General features: G+C 46.9%; 1 long non-coding RNA gene and 1 pseudogene across 2 annotated transcripts in view; both read right to left on the bottom strand.

Annotated features, from left to right (window-relative positions):
- Positions 1-16,301, bottom strand: part of LOC141582049 (uncharacterized) — a 157,712-nt gene extending 141,411 nt beyond the window's left edge. For both annotated transcript variants that reach the window (XR_012514895.1, XR_012514896.1), the window contains exon 1: positions 16,041-16,301. This is a non-coding gene — a long non-coding RNA (uncharacterized LOC141582049). The remainder of the gene's footprint in view (positions 1-16,040) is intronic.
- A 293-nt stretch (positions 16,302-16,594) lies between these two features.
- Positions 16,595-22,151, bottom strand: LOC141582010 (phospholipid phosphatase 2-like; annotated as a pseudogene).
- Between the last annotated feature and the right edge of the window lie 1,857 nt (positions 22,152-24,008).

The following is a 24,008-nucleotide window of genomic DNA, read 5'->3' as shown; positions in this document are numbered from 1 at the left end:
AACCATTATAATCGGTAATAAATATTTCACTGTGACACGTGTAATTAGATTAGTGGTTCTTGATCCTTAACAAATAGAATCTCCTGAAAGATTTTCTAAAAATCAAAGCTCTCATGGCTCAGCCCAGATCCATTAAATCCATTCTCACAACCAGCTGCTGTGATGATCAATATGCCCATTTTGCAGATGGAAACACAGAGGCTGAGAGAGGTGATCTACTTGTCAGGATCAACCAGCTAGTCAGTGCTGGGGCTGAGATTTGGACCTGGGCAGTCCAATGCCATCGGCTAGGTTTTTACCACTAGGTCAGTGTTTTTCAGGTACACAGTTTGCCCAGGCTCTTCAGTACAACAAGGGGGAGGGTGGCTTGTTCTGTGGGGTGACAAAAGGATGGGCTGGAGGGGCAAGCCCAAGTAACTTGAGTTTGGAGAGTCTCATCATGCAATAATGCTTGCAATGATGCTATTTTCTTTTCTCCTTTCTTTCTTTTTTTTTTTCTGAGATGGAATCTCACTCTGTAGCACAGGCTGGAGTGCAGTGGCATGGTCTTGGATTACTGCAACCTGCGCCTCCCAGCTTCAAGAGATTATTCTGTCTCAGCCTCCTGAGTAGCTGGGATTATAGTGCACGCTATCACACCTGGCTAATACTTGTATTTTAGTTTGGCCAGGCTGGTCTCAAACTCCTGACCTCATGATCCACCCACCTCGGCCTCCCAAAGTGCTGGGATGACAAGCATGAGTCACCATGCTGAGCTTGCAGTGATACTTTTTTCTAGCTTGACCAAAATGTTGCCATGCTTATCATCTTGGACTTTCTGCATGAGGACAAGACCTGGTCTGTTCGAGGAGGCGTCCCCCCAATCCCCAGCTCACAGACTGGTACAAGTCTGCAGCCTCAGGAACTGGACCATACAGCAGGAGGTGAGAGGAGGAAAGGCGAGCATTGTGTCACCTGTGTTCATATCCATTCCACATCACATGCGTCCACACTTGATCTCCGCCTCCTGACAGATCAGCAGTGGCATGAGATTCTCATAGAAGCATGAACCCTATTGTGAACTGCACATGTGGGATATCTGGGCTGCATGCTCCTTATGAGAATCTCATGTCTCATGATCTGTCACTGTCTTCCATCACCCCCAGATGGGACCGTCCAGTTGCAAGAAGACAATCTGAAATCATTCATTACATGTTACAGTGTAATAAATGTACAATAAACATAATGTGTTTGAATCATCCCAAATCCATGCACCCTACCCTGGGCCATAGAAAATCTGTCTTCCAGAAAACCAGTCCCTGGTGCCAAAAAGCTTGCAGACCACTGTGTTACCATGTTCCCAACAGTGCCTTAGGTATTCTACTCAACCATCAGTACCTCTAACTTTCACAGAGATGGGAGGGAGGCTGAAATTTCAAATCTTCTAATGGCAAGGTTGGTTTCTTTGGCAACCAGCCCCACTGAGGCTGTCCAGGTGCCCCCAGCCATCAGTCATCTCATTAGCATACAAAAGACACATCATTTCATACATTACACTCAGGACACTGGGGCAGAGACCACACACAAACTCTTATTATGTTCCAGTAACCCACAGAATGGAAGAAAAAATCTGCACAGTAGATTCTTCATACGCGTCTGTTATCCAGAATGTATAAATAACTTTTACAATTCAACAACAAAGACAATCCAATCTAAAAACTAATGAAGCACTTTAATACACACTTCACCAGCAAGCACTTGAGAGATGCTTAACATCATTAGTCCTAATTCAAACCAGAAAGAGATACCCCTTAACTCACACTTAAATAGTCATACTAAAAAAAAAAGTGTTGACAAAGATGTGCGGAAACGTGAACTATTTAACACTGCTTGTGACAATATGAAATGGTGCAGCATATGTGTCAAATAATTTGGAGTTTCTTCAAACAGTTGCAAGTAGATTTGCCATATGACTCAGTGATTCCATTCCTAGCTATATACACCAAAGACCTGAAAACAGGTGTTCAAACAAAAACTCGTATGCTCTTTAAATGTGTCAAGATCATAAATATGCAGGAAAGTCCTGGGAACACTGACAGGAAAACTGGATCAAAATGAAAAAACACATTATACTCCCAAGCGGGGCAGGAGGTAAAAGTGAAATGAGTTTGTGAACTGAATTATCACGTAGGAACCATGCTGATTTCCTGATCTAGGGGTTATGTGGTGGTAACCTAGGAGAGTTTCCATGCTTTGGATAAAGTATACCGGAGTATTTTGTGGGACGCTGCAAATCTAGTACAGCAGTAACTGCTGGGGACTCTAAGAAAAGAAACAGGTTATATTTTGCACTGCTTCTGGAAGTTTCCTAGAAGTATGACATTATTAAAAAGTAAGTTACTGCCGGGCGTGGTGGCTCAAGCCTGTAATCCTAGCACTTTGGGAGGCCAAGGCGGGTGGATCATGAGGTCAAGAGATCGAGACCACCCTGTGGTCAACATGGTGAAACCCCATCTCTACTAAAAATACAAAGAATTAGCTGGGCATGGTGGCATGTGCCTGTAATCCCAGCTACTCAGGAGGCTGAGGCAGGAGAATTGCCTGAACCCAGGAGGCAGAGGTTGCGGTGAGCCGAGATCGCGCCATTGCACTCCAGCCTGGGTAACAAGAGCAAAACTCCATCTCAAAAAAAAAAAAAAAGTAAATTACTTTTTAAAACAACCATATCAATACTACACCAGAAAAGCAGAGACATCACCAAAATCCACTATAGAGGCTACGCTTCATCCAAAGCTGTGAACCCTTATAAAAGCCTCAACGTCAACAGACTCCACTTAGTAGATATTATTATACTTATTAGTATTAGAGGCTACTGTGCGGATACATTAGTGTTACGGCACAGTGTGGATATTAGTGTTAGGACATGGTGTACATATTATATTGGTGTTGGAGAACAGTCAGATATTACATTAACATCAGGGAACCATGTGGATAGTATTACATTAGTATTAGAAGCAATGGTGTGGATATCAGATTAGCGTTAGAATATGGTGTGAATATATTGGTTTTAGGGCACGGTATGGATATCATAGTAATGTTAGGGCATGCTGTGATTATTATATTAGAGGTCACCGTGAGAACATATCTTAGCAGCCACTGCGTCTGGATATTGACAATGATATCAGGGTGTAGTCGTAATGATGAGATTTGGGGATTTCATTTTTCTAGATGAATTTCTTCCCTTGCTGAGTACTCTAAAGCTCTCTTCTCTGCATTCAGGGCCATGGAAAGGAAGCATTTTACTCATCAATGAACAAGACTAAGTTGACACAACCCTCGTGCTGCCCTGGCACCTCAGAGGGAAGTTGGTCAGGGGTGGGTTCACGCACCCTCTGGTGGCGCCAGAGCTCAGGACAGACATTCTTACTCAGTTTCTCAGCAGATGTTCACCCCTGCCTGGCTGTCCTGAAATACCTATAAAATTCAATATTCAGTTTATTCAATGTAATAATTTTGGAAACTCAAGCCAAAATGAAGCCCACTGTAGCCATATCCTTCCCAAAAATAGTGATGGAAGACTTTGGAAGCCATGTAGAAAGAAATGAATATATACACAAAATAAAAAACAAAAACAAAAACCTACTCAAAATAGTCCAGAGGTGGTAATATAAAATGCAAAACTATAAAAAATCTAAAAGAAAATCTAGATGACATTGGGTTTGGTGTTGAGTTTTAACACACAACATCAAATGCCAATTCATGAAAATATTGATAACAGACTTTATAAAGCTAAATATTCTACTGTGGAAAATTGTATTCAGAGAATAAAAAGACAAGACAGATGTGAGAAGATATTTACACAATACATAGGTGATTTTAAAACTGGTTAAATATCTGAACAGATACTCAACCACAGCAAATATACCAATAGTAGGCTGGGCATGGTGGATGCCCATCTCTACTAAAAATACAAAAATTACCCAGGCATGGTGGTGCATGCCTGTAATCCTAGCTGCTCGGGAGGCTGAGGCAAGACAATTGCTTAAACCTGGGAGGCGGAGGTTGTGGTGGGCCAAGATCACACCATTCCTCTGCCCTACTGTATATGTAAAAATGCAGATTCACTGAACCAGACTAAATTGTATTCCCTGGAAGGTTGATCAAGGATTCAAAAGAATGCAACCTTTTGTTTTATCTACTTCTGACCTAGAAGCACCCCCACTTCCTACTTCCAGTTGTTCCTCCTCACTGAATCAAATGACTGTACATCTTATGCATATTGATTGGTGTCTCCTGTCTCTAAAATGTATAAGAGCAAGCTCTACCCTGACCACCTTAGGCCCATGTTGTCAGGACCTTCTGAGGCTGTCATGGGCGTGTCCTTAACCTTGGTGAAATAAGCTTTCTACTTGACTGGGACCTGACTCAGATATTTTGGGATCACAATCCACAGTCACCATGGTGTGACAGTTGACTACAGCATTCAGTACAGAGATGTGCTATACAGGTTTGTAGCATGGGAGCAATAGGCTAAACTATATAACTTATGTGTGGAGTGGGCTATACCATCTAGGATTTAAAAAGACACTCTATGGTGTTCAGACAAGAATGAAATCACCAAGGACAAATTTCTCAGAGAGAATTCACATCAATAGAAGATGCTTGAGTGTATTTTAAATGGTTAAAGCCTAGAAGAAAAAAAAAAAGAAACTCAATTCCTGTTTTGGTTTAATAACAAAGCTTAATAGAGTTAACATATTTCATCTAATCTAAGATGCTAATAATTAACAAACATTATTTTATGCACCATCACAAATAGGTTGCCAAGTAAACTTTCTGAATAACAAAAATGTGAATTTACTGCTATTCATGCCAGTAAAGTAAAATGAAAATGAATTACGGTTTTGACATGTTAAAGCAAAACAGGAGGAAGCCGTTAGCCTGAGGTCTTGCAAAGCAAATGGAAACCGAATTGGAGGCATTAAAACTGACTTTAAAACAGGAGCAAACCAACCAGTCAATGACAATAAACCCAGCTGCTAGTTGGCTTTATGACTGTTGATGCTGAGGGAACCATCCCCACAACAGGCAGTCGCCTAGGTGGAGCCAAGGAGAAACCTCACTTAGCTGCCACCACTAACAGCTCAAAGTCCCAAGCCCTGTTTTCCATTCTGGTGCTTCAGGTGTGATTCACGAATCATTCCTTTGCTTAAATAAACAAAATTTATTTTGCCTAAAATTCTCTAACCCCTAAATCCTAACAACTAACCGGTAACCCTAAACTCTAACCCTATCCCGTAGCCCTAATCCTCACCCAAAGCCCTAAGCATACATTGGTTTCTGTGTTTGCACTGATATGTCACTGTTGATGATTCAAACTGCTGTATGGCGGCCGCAGGAGCAGCGCGGACTTTAGAGTAAGGCCGCGGACGGAGGCCTTGCATCAGCATCACAGCTGTTTTCTACACGAGCACTGCAGGTGTTGTATTCACATTCCGGATGTCACAGCTGCCTTAGGAACGTGCCACTGTGTTCCGAGGCTGCGGTGTGCACCTCGCACTGCCGCCACGTGGCCTTGGCTCGGGAGAACCTCGGCGCGCAGGACTCCGAGGGGCTTTTGGTGTCCAGGTTTCCACACCGAGATCTTCCTACTAGTCTCTGACCCTAAGCAGTCAGGCTGCAAACAGGAAGGATTTTACTCACTGTGGACGCGGCCCAGAGTCGTCCCCAGGTGAGGCTGTGCCCGCTAGGTCTGTGCTGTGGAGAACGCAGCTCCGCCCTCACGGGGCCCCGCAGGTCTGCACTGAGGACGACGGAACTCTGCAGGCCGCCATGACGCAAGGCACGCCGGGACTGTGACGCCGTCCGAAAAGGCGGCCCGGGCGCCCCCTGCTGGCGGCCGCCGGGCAGTGCGGGGCCCTCTCGCTCCCGGTGATGTGCCCGCGCCCTCTTCCGGCGACGAGGGCCACGGCAGGGCCCTCCCACAGTGAGACCCGAGCCCCAGGGTCTGTGCTGAGGAGGTCGGAGCTCCACCTCCAAGTGCCCCTAGGTCAACACTGAAGAGAACACAACTCTGCAGACCACGTGGGCGGCGATGATGCACCTCGGGGGGCGGAGCCTCAGGACTCTGAAAAGGTGGGCTTGGGCGCCCTCTCCTGGCAGCAGACCAATGCAGGGCCCTCTTGCTCACACTGCCGTGGCAACATGCTCCCTGCTGGCAACTAGGGCAATGCAGGATCCTCAGGCTCACTGAGCTAGGGGGCTGTGCATATGTACACAATGTGCGCCTATATGTACATGCATACATACTGTACATCTGTACATAATGTAAACATGTAAATGTGAACATACAGTACCTCTCTACCTAATGTGCACATTATGTACACGTGAACATGTGTACATTACATATATGTGTACATATTGTACATCCTTACATAATGTGCACATTATGTAAATGTGTATATTTTGTACAGCTGTACATAATGTACATAATGTGCACAAATATGTACACATGTACATATAGTACATATGTACATTATGTACATGGTTACACATTGTAATACCAAAATAAAAAGTACATAATGTGTACAATCTGTATATTTACCATGATATTACATATTGTATATATATAATTGTAATTACATATATCATTGTGATATTACAATAATGTATATATCATACACATGTGCACATAAATGTACATATTGTATGGATTATGTATTTATTGTACATATGTATTGTGTACACATATGTACATCACAGTAAAGGTACATATGGTACATATTATATACATTTGTTGTAATATCCCAATAAATGTACACATTATGAGTATATTCTGGGATATTATTTTTAGTATATTAGATAAAAATTATTCCTAATATCAGGGTGGGTATACACCCATGTGTGTATATCTTGTGATATTATCCATCATATCCTAAGTAAGTATTACTCTCACTGTGAAAGCAAGTGTACACTCTGTGACTGTTCCATTATCACAGGCGGTGTACAACGCTTCTGTGATGTGGTTACTAATATCCTGGGGAGAGTACCCTGAATATCGCAGGAAGTGTACACCACCACTGTAATATTGTTTCTAACACATCCAAAAACGGAGAGGATGTTACTCCAAGTATCTCAGGAAGTGCACAAACCCCCAGTGATATTGTTCCTAATAACTAAGGGATTACAGATAATAATACTCACAATCTGACTGGGGCTGTACACCCGTCCTGTGATGTTGTTCCTAATATCCAGGGAAGGAGAGGATGATGTTACTGCCCATAGGGAATTACTCTCAGTATGGCAAGAGGTGTACATCAAGCTCTCATATGGTCACTAATGTACACACACACACACACACACACACAAAATTATATTGAATTAAACATTGCAAAGGGTGAAAACCCCCTGTGCTTTCAATCCTAATGTCAAGGAAGGTAAGGATGACATTTTTGTCAATATCAAAGACATGTAACTAGAACTAGTGTTATTGTGCTTAATATAAAAAAAAACAGAATAACATTATGATCGCCCTATGATATGGTTCTAAGTATCATATTACACAACATTTTCAAAACAGATGGTCCCTAGGAGCCAGGGTGGGCCGGGGGGCTGCTACAGGCCCTCTACTGGGGTCTGTCGGCACAGCCCCATAGCCGAGGGGGTCCTAGCAGCCAGGGTGAGCTGGGGGGCTGCTGTAGGCACTCTGGATGGGGTTGTGTGCACAGCCCCCTAGCCAGGAGGTCCCTAATAGCCAGGATGGGCCGGGGGCTGCTATGGGCCCTCTGGCGAGGGGTCTGGGCACAGCCTCCTAGCCAGGGGTCCCTAGTAGCCCGGGTGGGCCAGGGGCTGTGTGTGGGCACAGCCTCCTAGCCAAGGAGTCCCTAGCAGCCAGGGTGCCCTGGGGGACTGCTACAGTTTTAGCTGTGTATTTTGAAAAAGTTGTCTCTAAGTGCTATAGCTGATGAAATTAGAATGAGTGATCTGTGTCTACTTGAGTTGAGCTTTCTTTTAGTAATAAAGGATTAAGTTCTATTTGAATTCTTTAGAACTGACTCTCATTCTTGTCAATCAACTGTGAATTTTCTGTGTTAATTTCTAGCAGAGGTAATATAATTAATCCAAAACCATAGGTGTATTAAAGTCCAGATTGACAAGTATACTCAACAAACCAGGCACTGAGCTGGAAGAGGGATCTTTTCCCAGTGGGCCTTAAGGCCCACATAAATCCCTGTGCAGAAATCGAGAAACAGAGACAGAAAGGGACTCGCCTAAGGCTTGTCACTTGAAAGTGAGTGGCTGACTGACTGGCAGAGGGCTGGAAATCAAATCCAAATCTCCTGACCTCTAATTTCAAAGGGTGCACTGCCTCCCCAAGGCCCAGTTTCACAGGTAAATAGCTTAACAAGGGCTTTACTCGATTGAAGTCAACATTAAAAGACATCGGAACAGTCTTTGGCCCCTTGTCTCTAACGAGAATTTGCCCAGGTAATATTTTAACACTGGGTCTAACCTGAGAGATCTGGACTTTCAGCCTGAAACTCTTGAAAAGGATTGATTAACTTAGGAGTTCCTGCTACAAAGTAAGAGTCAAGAACCATTTTCAGCAAAGGTGAGCTGACCTCAGTGGTCAATAGGAAATGAGCTGGTTTCAATACCACCCTCTGACTAATCATCAAGATAAAATTTCTTAAAACATACATGTATTGTGTTTTTCAGAAGGCTGGGGGCTATCCAAGATTCTGAGTAACATGCTACCACAGGAAGGAGATGCTGTTCACGCCTGAAGACAGACAGACAGACACACAGACACACAGACACACACACACACACAGAGACAAACAGTCTAAACACACAACTGGTAGTGTCCAGCCAGATACTTAGCAGTATGAGGAGGGCTTTGAAGTCATTCATGCTCCAAAGGAAGAGACACCTTTCCCTAATTCACACGTCCATTCTCCCTCCTTATCCCCCAATGCTGCCTTCTCCTCAAGCCCACGCATTACTAAGTAGAACAAAATTAGGCAGGGCTATCAGGATAAAGCATTGTCAATGATGCTCTCATTTAAAATAACAGCACAGTCAAATGGAAAGCATGCTTGCATATAAAACGTGATTCTTTCAGACATGGCTCATGATGACTGGGACCACGCCTCCAGGGAGAAGCTCTGCTCTGCAGCCATCCAAGCTGTGTGCCTGGCCACCTCCCAAAGTGCTTCACACTCTCATTTCACCCTTAGAGGCAGACAAGAGTACTGCAAAGGACTCATGTGTCTCCTGTGCTCTCTAAAAAAGACTCCCATTTCTCCTGGGGACCAAAAAGAACAAAAGTTGCTTTTTCTTTGTAGAGCACACAACTTTTCCAAAATACACAGCTAAAACTGTCCTTGATTTAAGTGCTATAGCCCTAGCCCTAGCGCTAAACCTAACCCTAATGCCAAACCTGAACCCTAACCCTAACCCTTTTCTCAAATTGACTTTTCTGGAAACAACTTGTTTGGCCTTGTCTGTAGTCGACTTTTCTGGAATCGACCTGCCTGGCCTTTTCTCAAATCGACATTTCTGAAATCGACTTTTCTGGAATCAACTTATTTGGCCTTGTTTGAAATCGATTTTTCTGAAATCAATTTGGCCTTGCCTAAAACATATTTTCCTGGATTCAACTTGCCTTTCCTTTTTTGGAATCGACCTGCCTTGTCTGCAATCCATTTTTCTGGAATCAACTTTCCTTGCCTGAAATCTATTTTTCTGGAATCGACTTGCCAGGCGTTGCCTGAAATCTCTTTTCCTGGATTCAACTTGTCTTGCCATTTTTTTTTTTTTTGAATCGACTTTTCTAGAATTGACTTGCCTTGTCTGAAATCAATTTTTCTGAAATGGACTTGCCAGGCCTGTTCTCAAATTGACTTTTCTGGTCTGAAATCGACTTTTCTGAAATCGACTTGCCTGGCATTGCCCAAATCTATTTTTCTGGAATCGACTTGTTTGGCCTTGCCTGAAATCAATTCCTCTGGAATTGATGTGCCTTGCCTGAAATCGACTTTTCTGAAATCGATGTGCCTGGCCTTGCCTGAAATCCATTTTCCTAAATCACTTAAAGCGGGGACCATTTTAGCTATTTTAGCTGTGTATTCTTAAAAACAGCCGGGCGCGGTGGCTCAAGCCTGTAATCCCAGCACTTTGGGAGGCCGAGGCCGGTGGATCACGAGGTCGAGAGATCGAGACCATCCTGGTCAACATGGTGAAACCCCGTCTCTACTAATAATACAAAAAATTAGCTGGGCATGGTGGCACCTGCCTGTAATCCCAGCTACTCAGGAGGCTGAGGCAGGAGAATTGCCTGAACCCAGGGGGCGGAGGTTGCAGTGAGCCGAGATTGCGCCATTGCACTCCAGCCTGGGTAACAAGAGCGAAACTCCGTCTCAAAAAAAAAAAAAAAACTTGTCTAGCACTTAAAGCACGGACAGTTTAAGCTGTGTATTTTCAAAAATTTGTCTCTAAGTGCCATAGCTCATGAAGTCAAAATGAGTGATTTGTGTCCCCTTGAGTTGAGCATTCTTTTAGTAACAAAGGATTAAGTTATATTCAATTTTTTTTTTTTTTTTTTTGAGACAGAGTTTCGCTCTTGTTACCCAGGCTGGAGTGCAATGGCGCGATCTCGGCTCACCGCAACCTCCGCCTCCTGGGTTCAGGCAATTCTTCTGCCTCAGCCTCCTGAGTAGCTGGGATTACAGGCAGGTGCCACCATGCCCAGCTAATTTTTTGTATTTTTAGTAGAGACGGGCTTTCACCATGTTGACCAGGATGGTCTCGATCTCTCGACCCCGTGATCCACTCGCCTCAGAAGCTGAGGCAGACAGATCACATGAGGTTAGGAGTTCTAGACCAGCTTGGCCAATATGACAAAACCCCATCTCTACTAAAAATACAAAAATTACCCGGGCCTGCTAGCATGCACATGGAATCCTAGCTACTTGGGAGGCTGAGGCGGGAGAACTGCTTGAATCCAAAAGGTGGAGGCTGCAGTAAGCTGATATCAAGCCACTGCACACCAGCCTGGCTGAAACGGCAAGATTCCATCTGGAAAAGAAAAAAAGAAAGAAAACCAAAATGTCTGGGAGTGGCAGGGTGTAGTGGCTCACTCCTGTAATCCCAGCAATTTGGGAGGCTGCGGCGAGCAGAGCACCTGACGTTAGCAGTTCAAGACCAGCCTGACCAACATGAAGAACACCTGTCTCTATGGAAAATACAAAAATTAGCTGGGCATAGTGGCATGTGCCTGTAATCCCAGCTCCTTAGCTGGATGAGGTAGGAAGATCACTTCAACCTGGGAGGTGAAGTTTGCAGTGAGCTGAGGTGGTGCTACTGCACTCCAGCCTGGGTGACAGAGAAAGACTCTGTCTCAAAAAAAAAAAAAAAAAAAAAATTCAAATAATTTCACACTAGAATAGTTATACTAAAAAACAAACAAAAAAGAGTTGACAAAGATGTGCAGAAACTTGAACCCATAAACACTGCTTCTGACAGTATTAAACGGTCCAGCCTATGTGTAAAATCATTTGGTGTTTCTTCAAACACGTGCAAATAGATTTGCCATATGACTCAATGATTCCATTCCTCGGCGTATACTGTAAAGAACTGAAGACAGGTGTTCAAACAAAAACTTGTATGCTCTTTAAGTGTGTCAAGGTGATAAATATGCAGGAAAGTCTGGGGAACAGTGCCAGGAAAAGAAAACTGGATCAGAACAATGAAAAAACACATCATACTTCCAGGTGGTGCAGAAGGTAAAAGTGAAATGAGTTTGTAGACTGAATTATCATGTAGGAACCATGCTAATTTCCTGATCTAGGGGTTATGTGGTGGTTACCTGGGAGAGTGTACTTTGGGCAAAATATACTGAAGTATTTTCTGGGACATTGTAAATCTGGTACAGCAACAACTGCTGCAAATCTAAGAGAAGAAAGAGGTTATACTTTGTACTGCTATTGGAAGATTCTTAGAAGTATGACATTATTGGAAACAAACTACTTTTTAGAACAACCATATCAATACCATGCCAGGAAAGCAAAGACCTCATCAAAATCCATTATAGAGGCTATAGTTCAACCAAAGCTGTGAAATCCTTATAAAAGTCTCCATGTCAACAGAGTTCACTTAGTAGATACTACTGTATTTACCAGTATTAGAAGCTACTGTGTGGATATGTTAGTGTTATGGCATGATATGGATCTTAGTGTTAGGACATGGTGTGAATATTATACTGGTGTTAGGGCACGGTGTGATTACTATATTACAGACCACTGTGAGAATACTTGTGAGAATACTTATTAGCAGCCGCTGTGTCTTGGACACTGACAAGATCAGAGTGTAGTCAAAACAGTGGATGTGAGGGTTTCCTTTGTCTAGCTGAATTCCTTCCTCTGCTGAGTACTCTCTAAAGACTCTCTCCTCTGCACTCAGGGCTTTGGACAGAAGTTTGTTACTCACCAATGAACACCACCAAGTTGACATGACCTTCATGCTGCCCTGAGGAAGATAAAGCTCCTTGCCGCTTCTGGCACCTCAGAGGGAAGTTGGTCAGGGGTGGGTTCATGCACCCTCTGGTGATGCCAGAGCTCAGCACAGACACTCTTGCTGAGTTTCTAGGTGGACGTGCAACCCCGCCTGGCTGTCCTGAAATACCTATAAAATTCAATATTGAGTTTACTCAATGTAATAATTTTAGAAATTCAAACCAAAATGAAGCCCACTGTAGCCATTCCTTCCCGAAGATGGTGATGGAAGACTTTGGAAGCCATGTAGAATAAAATGAATAAATACAGAAATTAAGAAAAACAAAAACCTACTCAAAATAGTCCAGAGACGGTAATTTTAAATGCAAAATTATAAAAAATCTAAAAGAAAATCTATATGACATTGAGTTTGGTGTTGACTTGTAACACAAAACATCAAATGCCAATTCATGAAAATATTGATAACACAGACTTTATAAAACTAAGTATTCTACTGTGCAAAACTGTATGCAGAGAACAAAAAGACAAGAGAGATGTGAGAAGATAATTACAAAATACATACGTGATTTTAAAACTGGGTAAATATCTGAACAGATACCTAACCAAAGCAAATATACTGATAGTAGGCTGGGCATGGTGGCTCATGTCTGTCATCCCACAACTTTCGAAGGCTTAGACGGGTAAATAATCTAGGTCAGGAGTTCCAGACCAGCCTGGCCAACATGGCGAAACCCCATCTCTACTAAAAATATAAAAATTAGCCAAGCGTGCTGGTGGGCACCTGTAATCCCAGCTACTTGGGAGGCTGAAGCAGGAGAACCACTTAAACATGGGAGGTAGAGGGTGCAATGAGCCAGCATCCTGCCATTGTACTCCAACCTAGGTTACAGAGCAAGAAAGACTCCATCTCAAAAAAAAAAAAATTGTTAGTAACGTATCTGACACATGTTGATATGTTAATACGAGGGGAAACTAGTTTGGGTCTACACAGGAAATCTGCATTTTCCTCCCAATTTCAGTGTGAATCTAAAACCAATTTAAAATAAAACCTTTATTTAAAAATTATAAATTTTTAAAAATATCTGCTTACTTATTTGTACTAATAAGTAGTAATTGACACTACTACTTTTCAAAACAAGGGCATTTATTATGCTGCAAAGTAATTTATGCAAACATATATAATTTCAATGAAATGCCTATTTTACAAGATTTATGTTAAAATAACACATCCATGTAAACATATTTATCATATCTTTTTTCTTGTGGTGTGGTTCACTCTCTAGGAAATCTGGTCACCTTAGAACCAAGGAAAGACTTCAGATTTTGGAGACTATTTCAATTTACAGCGGGACATTTTCAAAAATATAACTTTTTTAAAAAAAATTAAAATAGCAATTGATTGTGACTGAATCACTTATTATAATGAATGCTTGTCTTTGTTTTGTTTCCCAGCATTCCTTTTAGCTACAATACAACAAAAGCAAATATTTGCCATTGGAAAAAATATTCAAAGGAAGACTGTAAAGGGAATTTGTGACCACAATTATTCAATGTTTCATGACGATGCTTTCTAATACTGAAAAGTTTAAAGGGATAGTCAAAGTTATTCCCCCCAAGATGCTTTGAAGTAATCGATGAAACTAGAGAAACAAAAGTGGCAGGACAATCAATGCGACTTTAGATGTCACTGTGTCTTGTGAGAAAAAGTAATTTACCTTCAGAGGATCGCCAAGAATTACTGGAAGCCCAGACTCTGGAATGTATCTAAATTTAGTTGTCAATATCACTAGCAATGAATGTGATAAAAAGGGATCTCTGTTTTATTTGTGTAATACAATACCAACGCAGTATTTAACGCTCCAAGGAAAACAAGTTATACCTGAAATATAGTTGACAATATCAGAATCAAAATAAGCTTCCTGACCAGGCATGGTGGCTCATGCCTGTAATCCCAAGACTTTGAGAGGCCAAAGCAGGCGGATCACCAGAGGTCAGGAGCTCAAGACCCACCTGACAAACACGGAGAAACCCCATCTCTACTAAAAATGCAAAAATTACCCAGGCTTGGTGGTGCATGCCTGTAATCCCAGCTACTGGGGAGGATGCGACAAGACAATGGCTTAAACCAGGGCAGAGGCGGGTACGCTAGGCCAAGATCACACCATTCCTCTGCCCTACTGTCTATGTAAAAATGCAACTTCACTGAACCAGACTAAATTGTATTCAGTGGAAGGCTGATCAAAAAATTGAGAAGAATGCAACTTTTGTTTTATCTACTTCTGACCTAAAACCACCCCCTACCCCGCCTTCCTACTTCTAGTTGTTCCACCTCACTGAACCAATGACTTTACATCTTACACATATTGATTGGTGTCTCCTGTCTCTCTAAAATATATAAAAGCAAGCTCTACCCTGACCACCTTGGGCCCATGTTGTCAGGACCTCCTGAGGCTGTGTCACGAGCATGTCCTTAACCTTGGCGAAATAAGCTTTCTACTTGACTGAGACCTGACTCAGATATTTTGGGATCACAATCCACAATCACCATGGTGTGACATTTGACTACAGCATTCAGTACAGAGATGAGCTATACAGGTATGGTATGTAGCCTGAAATCAAGAAGCTATACCATATCACTTACGTGTGAAGGGGGCTACACCATCCAGGTTTTATAAGGACACTCGATGGTGTTTGCACAAAGATGAAATCACTAAGGACACATTTCTCAGACAGTATCCACATTGTTAGGAGATGCTTGAGTGTATTTTAATTGGTTAAAGCCTAGGAGGAAAAAAAAGCAACTGAACTCCTGTTATGGTTTAATAGCAAAGCTTAATAAACATTTCATCTAATCTAAGATGCTAATAATTAACAGACATTATTTTACGCAAATCACAAATAGGCTGCCAATTAAACTGACTTTCTGAATGACAACAAAAATGTGAACTTACTTTTCTAATGCCAGGAAAATAAAATGAAAATGAATTATGATTTTGATATGTTACAGCAAAAAACGAGGAAGCCGTTAGCCTGAGGTCTTGCCTAGGCAAACGGAAACCGAACTTCGAGGCGTGCAAACTGACTTAAAAACATGAATAAACCAATTAGTTAATGACAAAAAGCCCAGCTGCCAGCTGGCTGTATGACTATTGACACTGAGGGAACCATCCCCACAACCGGCGGTCACCCAGCTAGAGCCCATGAGAAACCTCACTCAGCTGCCACCGCTAAGAGCTTGAAGCCCCAAGCCCTGTTTTCCGTTCTGGTGCTTCAGGCATGATTCATGCATCATTCCTTCCTTCAAGTTTGCCTAAAATTTTTCTAACCCCTGTATCCTAACCCCTAACTGGTAACCCCGAACGCTAACCCTATCCGCTAGCCCTAATCCTCACCCTAAACCCTAACCATACGTTAATTTCTACATTTGCACTGATATGTCCGTGTTCAGTATTGAAACTGCGGTACTGGCAGGGCCACATGACTAGTGCGGATTTTATAGTAACATGTTTGGACTGAGGCCTTGCATTAGCATTAGGTGTTTCCTACCTGAGCACTGGGCTTATTGTATCCGTATTTCAGAGGCCATCTCTGCCTCAGGAACGCTCCATTTGTCTTCTGAGGCTGCTGGGTGCACCTCACACTGCAGCCGCCTGGCCTTGGGCGGGAGAACCCAGGTGCGCAAGGTTCAGAGGGGCTTTTCGTGTCCAGTTTCCCACACAGAGCTCTTCGTACTAGTCTCTGACCCTCAGCAGTCAGGAATGCAAACAGGAAGGATTTTACTCACCGTGGACACGGCCCAGAGTTGTCCCAAACCGAGGCTGTGCTCGCTACGTCTGTGCCGTGGAGAACGCAGCTCCGCAGATTGCCCTGAAGCGATGCGATGCACGCTCGGGCGCCCCCTGCTGGTGGTCAGGCGGTGGGGGCCCTCTTGCTTATGGTCCTGTGTCTGCACCCCTCCTGATGGCAGCTGGGGCCACTGCAAGCCCCTCTTGGAGTAAGAACCCCACCCTAAGGTCTGTGCTGAGGAGGACGCAGTTCCACCCTCACAATGCCCCCCAGTTCTGTAAGGAGGAGAACGCAACTCTGCAGACCGTTGTGACTCAATGCACGCTGGTGATGTGACAGGATGTACATCGGTGGAGGAGCCTCAAGAATCTGAAAGGTGGGTGTGGGGGCCCCTACTGGGGGCCTGCACTGCAGGGCCCTCTTGCTCATGATGTTGTGCCCACGCCCCCTTCTGGCTAGATCCACTGCAGGGCCCTCTGACAGTGTGGTGACTGGCATCACCTGCTGGCAGCTGGAGCACTGCAGGGCCCTCTTGCTCAGAGTAGTGGCAATATGCCCGCTGCTGGCAAACAGGGCAGTGCTACATCCTCTTGCTCACGGTGTGGTGCCTGTGCTGCTGGACACTCTTACTCTCGGTGGAGTGGGGTCACGCCCCCTGCTGGCCGCTGGGGCACTGCAAGACCCTCTTGCCCATAGCGTCCTGGCAACACTCCCGTGATGGCAACTAGAGCACTGCAGGGTTCTCTTGCTCATGGTGTGGTATTCGCTGGGATTATAAGTGTGTGCCACCATGCCTGGCTAATTTTGTATTTTTAGTACAGATAGGATTTCTCCACGTTGGCCAGGCTGGTCTCGAACTCCCAACCTCAGGTAATCGGCCAGCCTCAGCCTCCCAAAGTGTGGGGATTATAGGCATGAGCCACCTAGCTCGGCCTAATTTTTTGATTTGTCGTAGAGACAGGGTTTTGCCATGTTACCTATGCTGCGGGGTTTCCTTCTGATGAGATGAAAATATTCTGGAATTAGGTAGAGGAGATGGCTGTACAGCATTGTGAATGTACTAAAAATGAACTGTACACATTAAAATGGAAGAAATGGTGACTTACACAAATTTTATTTTTATTTATTTATTTATTTATTTATTCTGGTCCGACATTACCCTAGGCTTGTCAGTCAATATTTTGATTTTTTTAAAAAGGACAATGATGAGTTGAAATGTTTAAGGGCCTATCAGTAGAAATGGTAAGAAGACAGCGCATGGCTGGGTGCGGTGGCTCACGCCTGTAATCCTAGCACTTTGGGAGGCCAAGGTGGGTGGATCACCTGCAGTCAGGAATTCAAGACCAGCCTGGCCACCATGGTGAAACCCTATCTTTAAAAAGAAAAAAAGACAGTGCAGAAGAGGGCAGGGCTGAGACTCAAGGGAGTCAAGGGAGACAGCACGTTCCCCGCGGCCTCCTGCTGTCTGTGGGGCGCCTGGAGCCCTGAGGCCCCGCTCCTGCCTGACCCCCCGCCTGCTGGCTGCTAACCATCTGGCTTCTGCGGCTTCTTCAGCTCCCACTGCCCTCAGAGTGAAGGCTGCTCGTCCACACCCACCTGGCCTCGGTGACGTCAGCAGCTTTTCCCCTGCACACGCTCTCCAGCTGCACATAGACCGAGCAGTTGACCCAGCTCCACTCGGGGTCACAGATGGCCAGGAAGCTGGGGTGCAGGTGGCCGATCGTGTACTTGGCCAGGTCCGTCAGAGACTGGCTCACAGCCGCCCCGAAGAGGAAGGTCCCCAGCACCTTGTACATGGCAGCCACATAATTATTGAAGTCAGAGCAGGAATAGAGCCTGTCTGTGAGCACCAGGTAGGCTTCTCCTGCCGAGACCTGCGTGTGGGGCAGCCGCGGTGACCAGAGGGGGTCCTGGTCAGCCCATGGGCCCTTAGTGGGCCTCAGTCCTCCCCACGGGCCTCCCCAAGGCTGCTGGAGAGCTGGGGACTCTAAAGGTGCCCAAGCTGGGCTCGGTGGCTCACGCCTGCCAGCCCAACACTGTGGGGGGCTGAGGCGGGAGGATCACCTGAGGTCGGGCATTCAAGACCAGCCTGACCAACATGATGAAACCTGTCTCTACTAAAAATACAAAAATTAACATGCCTGTAATCCCAGCTACTGGGGAGACTGAGGCAAGAGAATCACTTGAACCCAGGAGGCGGAGGTTACAGTGAGCGGAGATCCTGCCATTGCACTCCAGCCTGGGCAACAAGAGCAAAACTCCATCTCAAAACACAAAAGGGGGTTCCTCCTATTTTGTTGTTGTTGTTTTTTGTGTTTTTTATTTATTTATTTTTATTTTTATTTTTTTGAGAGGGAGTTTCGATCTTGTTACCCAGACTGGAGTGCAATGGCACGATCTCGGCTCACCGCAACCTCCGCCTCCTGGGTTCAGGCAATTCTCCTGCCTCAGCCTCCTGAGTAGCTGGGATTACAGGCACGCACCAACATGCCCAGCTAATTTTTTGTGTTTTTAGTAGAGACGGGGTTTCACCATGTTGACCAGGATGGTCTCGATCTCTCGACCTCGTGATCCACCCGCCTCGGCCTCCCAAAGTGCTGGGATTACAGGCTTGAGCCACCGTGCCCGGCCAAAAGGGGGTTCCTATTACCCACAAGTACCACTCGGGGCAAGGCTGTGTCCCCTAGCCCCCCACAGACCTCCAGGCCACCTCCATCAGGAACCCAGGGTTAGGCTGTACCCCATCCCGCCCCCTACCTGTCCCTCTGAATCCCTCCTGTCTTACAAGAATGACAGTGGCTGTGATGGTGACCCCGGCCATGAGCCCAAGGGTGATGGTGTCTGGACGGTAGGGGTACCGGATGGAGTCATCCCCACAGTCAAATCCTCGGTTATACGGGGTGTTCACCAGCGACACAGAACAGCGAAGGACAGGGAGGCTGGAGGGGGAGAAGGGCCTGGGAGCTGTGAGGTTCTCAAACCAGCTGGGCCATGGGGCCCCCACACCCGCCTTGGCCTCGAGGCCTGCTCCCACCAACAAGGAAGAGCTTTTCTCACAGCACGTGGGAGGCCCAAGCGACACTCCTTTCCCATCACCCTCAGATGAGCACCAACTCCCCAGGCCCTCTCCCCGTCACACCCTCCCTCTGCTCCTTGAAAAACCGGGCAAGGACGGGCACCGTGGCTCAAGCCTGTAATCCCAGCACTTTGGGAGGCTGAGGCGGGTGGATCACGAGGTCAAGAGATCGAGACCATCCTGGTCAACATGGTGAAACCCCGTCTCTACTAAAAACACAAAAAAATCAGCTGGGCATGATGGTGCGTGCCTGTAATCCCAGCTACTCTGCAGGCTGAGGCAGAAGAATTGCCTGAACCGAGGAGGCGGAGGTTACAGTGAGCGGAGACCCTGCCATTGCACTCTAGCCTGGGTATCAAGAGCAAAACTCCGGCCCCAAAAACAAACAAACAAACAAAAAAAAAACGGGCAAACACTCACCTCTGGTCCTTTGCACAGGGACTTCTCTCTGCCCAGAATATCTTATTTTTATTTTTAAAAGTAGAGACTGCGGTCTGATGCTGACCAGGCCCGTCACAAACTCCCAGGCTAGAGCGACCCCCCAGCCTCAGCCTCCCAAAGTGTTGAGATTACAGGTGTGAGACAACGTGCTGGGCACCAAAGTGACTCTCACTTCCGCTCAGTTTCATCTCCCCTCCCGGCTGTCCCCACCAGCATCCCTCTCACAAAAGGAAAGGTCTGTTTAGCCATGCGTGGTGGCGTGTGCCTGTAATCCAGCTACTCGGGAGGCTGAGGCAGAAAAATTGCTTGAAACCGGAAAATGGAAGTTGCAGTGAGCTGGTCGTGCCACTACACTCCAGCCTGGCAACAGGGCGAGACTCTGTCTCAATTTATTAAAAGAAAATAAATAAATAAATAAATAAATAAATAAAAATAAGTGGGAAGGTCTGCTCTTTCTCCCTATTGCCCCATGTGGAATTACGCAGTCACCTGTGGGACACTGGACTTAATCTCCCCGCCTCCACCCGCCAGCACCAGGAGGGGCCTATTGTATTCAGGACAGAGACCCTGGAGGCTGCTCAGAGCCTGGCCAGCGCAGATGTTTAATAAACATCTGTTAAAACAGGCAGGACTTATTTCAACCTAAGAGCTGGCCAGAGAAGTCAGGAAAGGGCGAAAGCAGGGGCACAGCGGAGGTGCCTTCCTGCTCGCCCCTGCCCACCACTGACCCTCGTGCCAGGGCACATGCCAGCCACATGGTAACTCAGGGACGAAAAGCACATTATTGTCAATTCCACACTTGCGGAAGGTGTCACACAGCACTGGGGCTCCCGGGGCCCTGCTGGGCTCAGGGTGGCCAGGGAAGCCGGAGTCAGCTACAGAGGGCAGGGCCCGGGGCAGCTCCCTGTTCCACACGGCAGGTACACAACAAAAGCGCAGGGTGTCTACCCCAGAGAATAACGAAGGCAGGGCGTCTTTGGCCCAGCAGGGTAAGAACAAAAAAGCGTGGCTTCTCTGAATTCTGAGAGCCTGAGGAGGGACAGGGAGCCTCACACTCCTCCCTGCATGCCAGCTGCAAGGGTCCTAGGACACGGCACGCCTTCGATGCTGGCTGAGTCTGGGGAAATAAAGCAGTGAAGACAGCAGAGGTCTGCCTCACAGGGCAGAAAAGGCGGAGGGAATGCAGAACAGAACGGGCAGTGCAGGGGCCCAGAGCCGGGACGGTGCCTGGAGAGGCGAGCGCTGGGGCAGAGCGGGATGCCTTGTAAGAGCCCAGCTTCTGCTGGGGCACAAGGGCGGCTGGCGCTGCTGTGAGTGACGGCAGAGACCAGGGAGGAGGCTCCTGCAATTGCCCCGCGGTGGAAGGTCAGGGTCACAGGACACCAGCCCCTCCCAGGGGCTCTCAGCAGGCGGAGGCTCACACCGGTTGGCCTCCGTTTCCGACCTCCCTGCCCCAGTAACTCCAGCTAGAGACTCAGACACCCCCATGACAACCGGCCCCGGGCTTCCCTCTGCCTGGAAAGCTCACTCTGGGGTCCCCGGAACAGGCACCTTCTCTTCCTTTGACCCCCGGGAGCCTTCTCGCCCTCACGCTGCCCCCACAGCCCTGTCTGGAACCTGTGGACTGCACTGTGACGGGCGGCAGCTTCCAGATGGAGGTGCCCTCGGCCTGGCCGCCACCCCTGGCACGCAGCAGCCACACCCAACCCCACCCCGGCGGCACCTCCTGGCTGTGCGGCCTCCAGCAGGCGACTCCGCGCGGCTGCCCCTCCCTCACAGGCCGTTTACGGAACCGTTTAGGTTATCTGCATGCTGCTGAGGGCCTGGCAACCAGAAAGTGCCACACACGTTTAAGTAACTGACAGCACAGCTGCTCAGGACATGGCACCCAGGGCTGGCAGACACCCCACAGGACATGGCACCCCGGGCTGGCAGACACCCCACAGGACATGGCGCCCAGGGCTGGCAGACACCCCACAGGACATGGCACCCAGGGCTGGCAGACTCCCCACAGGACATGGCGCCCAGGGCTGGCAGACACCTTACAGGACATGGCACCCAGGGCTGGCAGACACCCCACAGGACATGGCACCCAGGCCTGGCAGACACCCCACAGGACATGGCACCCAGGGCTGGCAGACACCCCACAGGACATGGCGCCCAGGGCTGGCAGACACCCCACTGGACATGGCACCCAGGGCTGGCAGACACCCCACGGGGACCTCGTGCTGTCCCCTGGGCCCCAACAAGGGTCTACTTCGGAGTTCAGAGTGCTTGGCCAGAGAACCAGGAAACGCGCTGGGGAGGAGCGCACCCCTGGCCACCCCCCCGCGGTGACAGATCCGCGACGCCATTGTCCCTTCAGCCACAGAGCAAACACTTGGCCTTTGTTTCCGGGACCCTGGCGGGAGGCCTCCGGGCACTGCTTCCCCAACCTGGCCCAATAACCCGCGGGACAGGTTTCAGTCTCCCGAGGTCCCGAAGCGTGGGACTCAGCTTTTCTCTCCAAGTGTCTCCCCCGCCCGAGGCGCAGGGGTTCGAATCCCACCGACGCGCAGGGCCTATGCCTATCTAATTACTATTATTATTTTTGAAACAGAGTTTACTTCTCATTGTCCATGCTGGAGTGCAATCTCAGCTCACTGCAACCTCTGCTTCCCAGGTTGAACCAATTCTTCTGTCTCAGCCTCCCAAGTAGCTGCGATTACAGGCACATGCCACCATGCTTGCCTAATTTTGTCTTTTTAGTAGAGGTGGGATTTCTGCATGTTGGTCAGGCTGGTCTTGAACTCCTGACCTCGGGTGATCCATTCAACTCGGCCTCCCAAAGTGCTGAGATTACAGGGATGAGCTACCACACCGGGTTTTGGTTTTTGTTTGTTTTTTGAGATGGAGTCTTGCTCTGTCTCCTAGGCTGGAGTGCAGTGGGATGATCTCGGCTCACTACAACCTCCATCTCCCGGGTTCAAGCAATTCTCCTGCCTCCGCTTCCCGAGTAGCTGAGACTGTAGGCACATGCCACCACACTGGGCTAATTTTTGTAGTTTTAGTGGAGTGAGAGTTTCACCATGTTGGCCAGGCTTGTCTTGAAGTCCTGACCTCAGGTGATCCACCCGCCTCAGCCTCCCAAAGTGCTGGGATTACAGGCATGAACCACCTCAGCTGGCCACTATGCCTATCTCATTGTATTTCTAAAAGGAGAGGGAAGAAAAATAATTGTATTTCCATCCTCACAGTAACTCCATGAGGGAGATAATAACATTTACCTTTTACAAACGTGAAACAAAAGCTCCAGCTTTTTTTTTCTGAGAGTGTCTCACTTTGAAGCCCAAGCTTGAGTGCAGTGGCATGACCTTGGCTCACTGCAGTCTTGACCTCCGGGACTCAAGTGACCCTCCCACTTTAGCCTCCTGAGTAGCTGGGACTACAGGGGGACACTGCCACATCTGGAAAAATTTTTGAAATTTTTTGTAGAGATGGGGTCTTGCTACGTTGCCCAGGCTGCTCTCAAACTCCTGGGCTCAAGCAATCCTCCCATATCAACCTCCCAAGGTGCTGGGATGACAGGCATGGTCGCTCCAACTTTTTTTTTTTCCCCAAGGCCACATTAAGTTGTTAGCAGCTGAGTCAAAAGAGTCCTGGGGTCTGCTGACTCCTACTTCAGTGTTTCTTCAGCTAGACTACAGCCACTGTCATTCCTGGAAGTTGTCTGACAGTGGACTGAGATGGATTATTTGGGTGTGTAGCACAAACAGAGGAATATCTCTTAGGAGACCGAATCCTGAAGTTCTGATGGGGCCAGCATGTATTCTGGGGAAAGGTTCCATAGCTCCCATCCATGACCAGTGAATAGGAATTAGGTACCAGGCATGGTGGCTCAAGCCTGGAATCCCAGCACTTTGGGAGGCTGAGGTGGGTGGATCACTAGATCAGTTCAAGACCAGCCTGGCCAATATGGCAAAACCCCGTCTCTACTAAAAATACAAAAATTAGCTGGGCCTGGTGGTGGGTGCTTGTAATTCTAGCTACTCAGGAGGCTGAGACAACAGAATCGCTTCAACGCAGGAGGTGGAGATTGCAGTGAGCCGAGATTGCGCCACTGCACTCCAGCCTGGGTGACAAAACAACACTCAGTCTAAAAAAAGAAAATGCTGGGCATTGGCCAGGTACAGTGCGATGGCACACATCTGTAATCCTAGCAGTTGGGGAGG

Source organism: Saimiri boliviensis, chromosome 18 (genome assembly GCF_048565385.1).
Source record: "Saimiri boliviensis isolate mSaiBol1 chromosome 18, mSaiBol1.pri, whole genome shotgun sequence".
In the NCBI taxonomy this organism is placed as follows: Eukaryota; Metazoa; Chordata; class Mammalia; order Primates; family Cebidae; genus Saimiri; species Saimiri boliviensis.
This window is presented reverse-complemented; position numbering and strand designations above follow the sequence as displayed.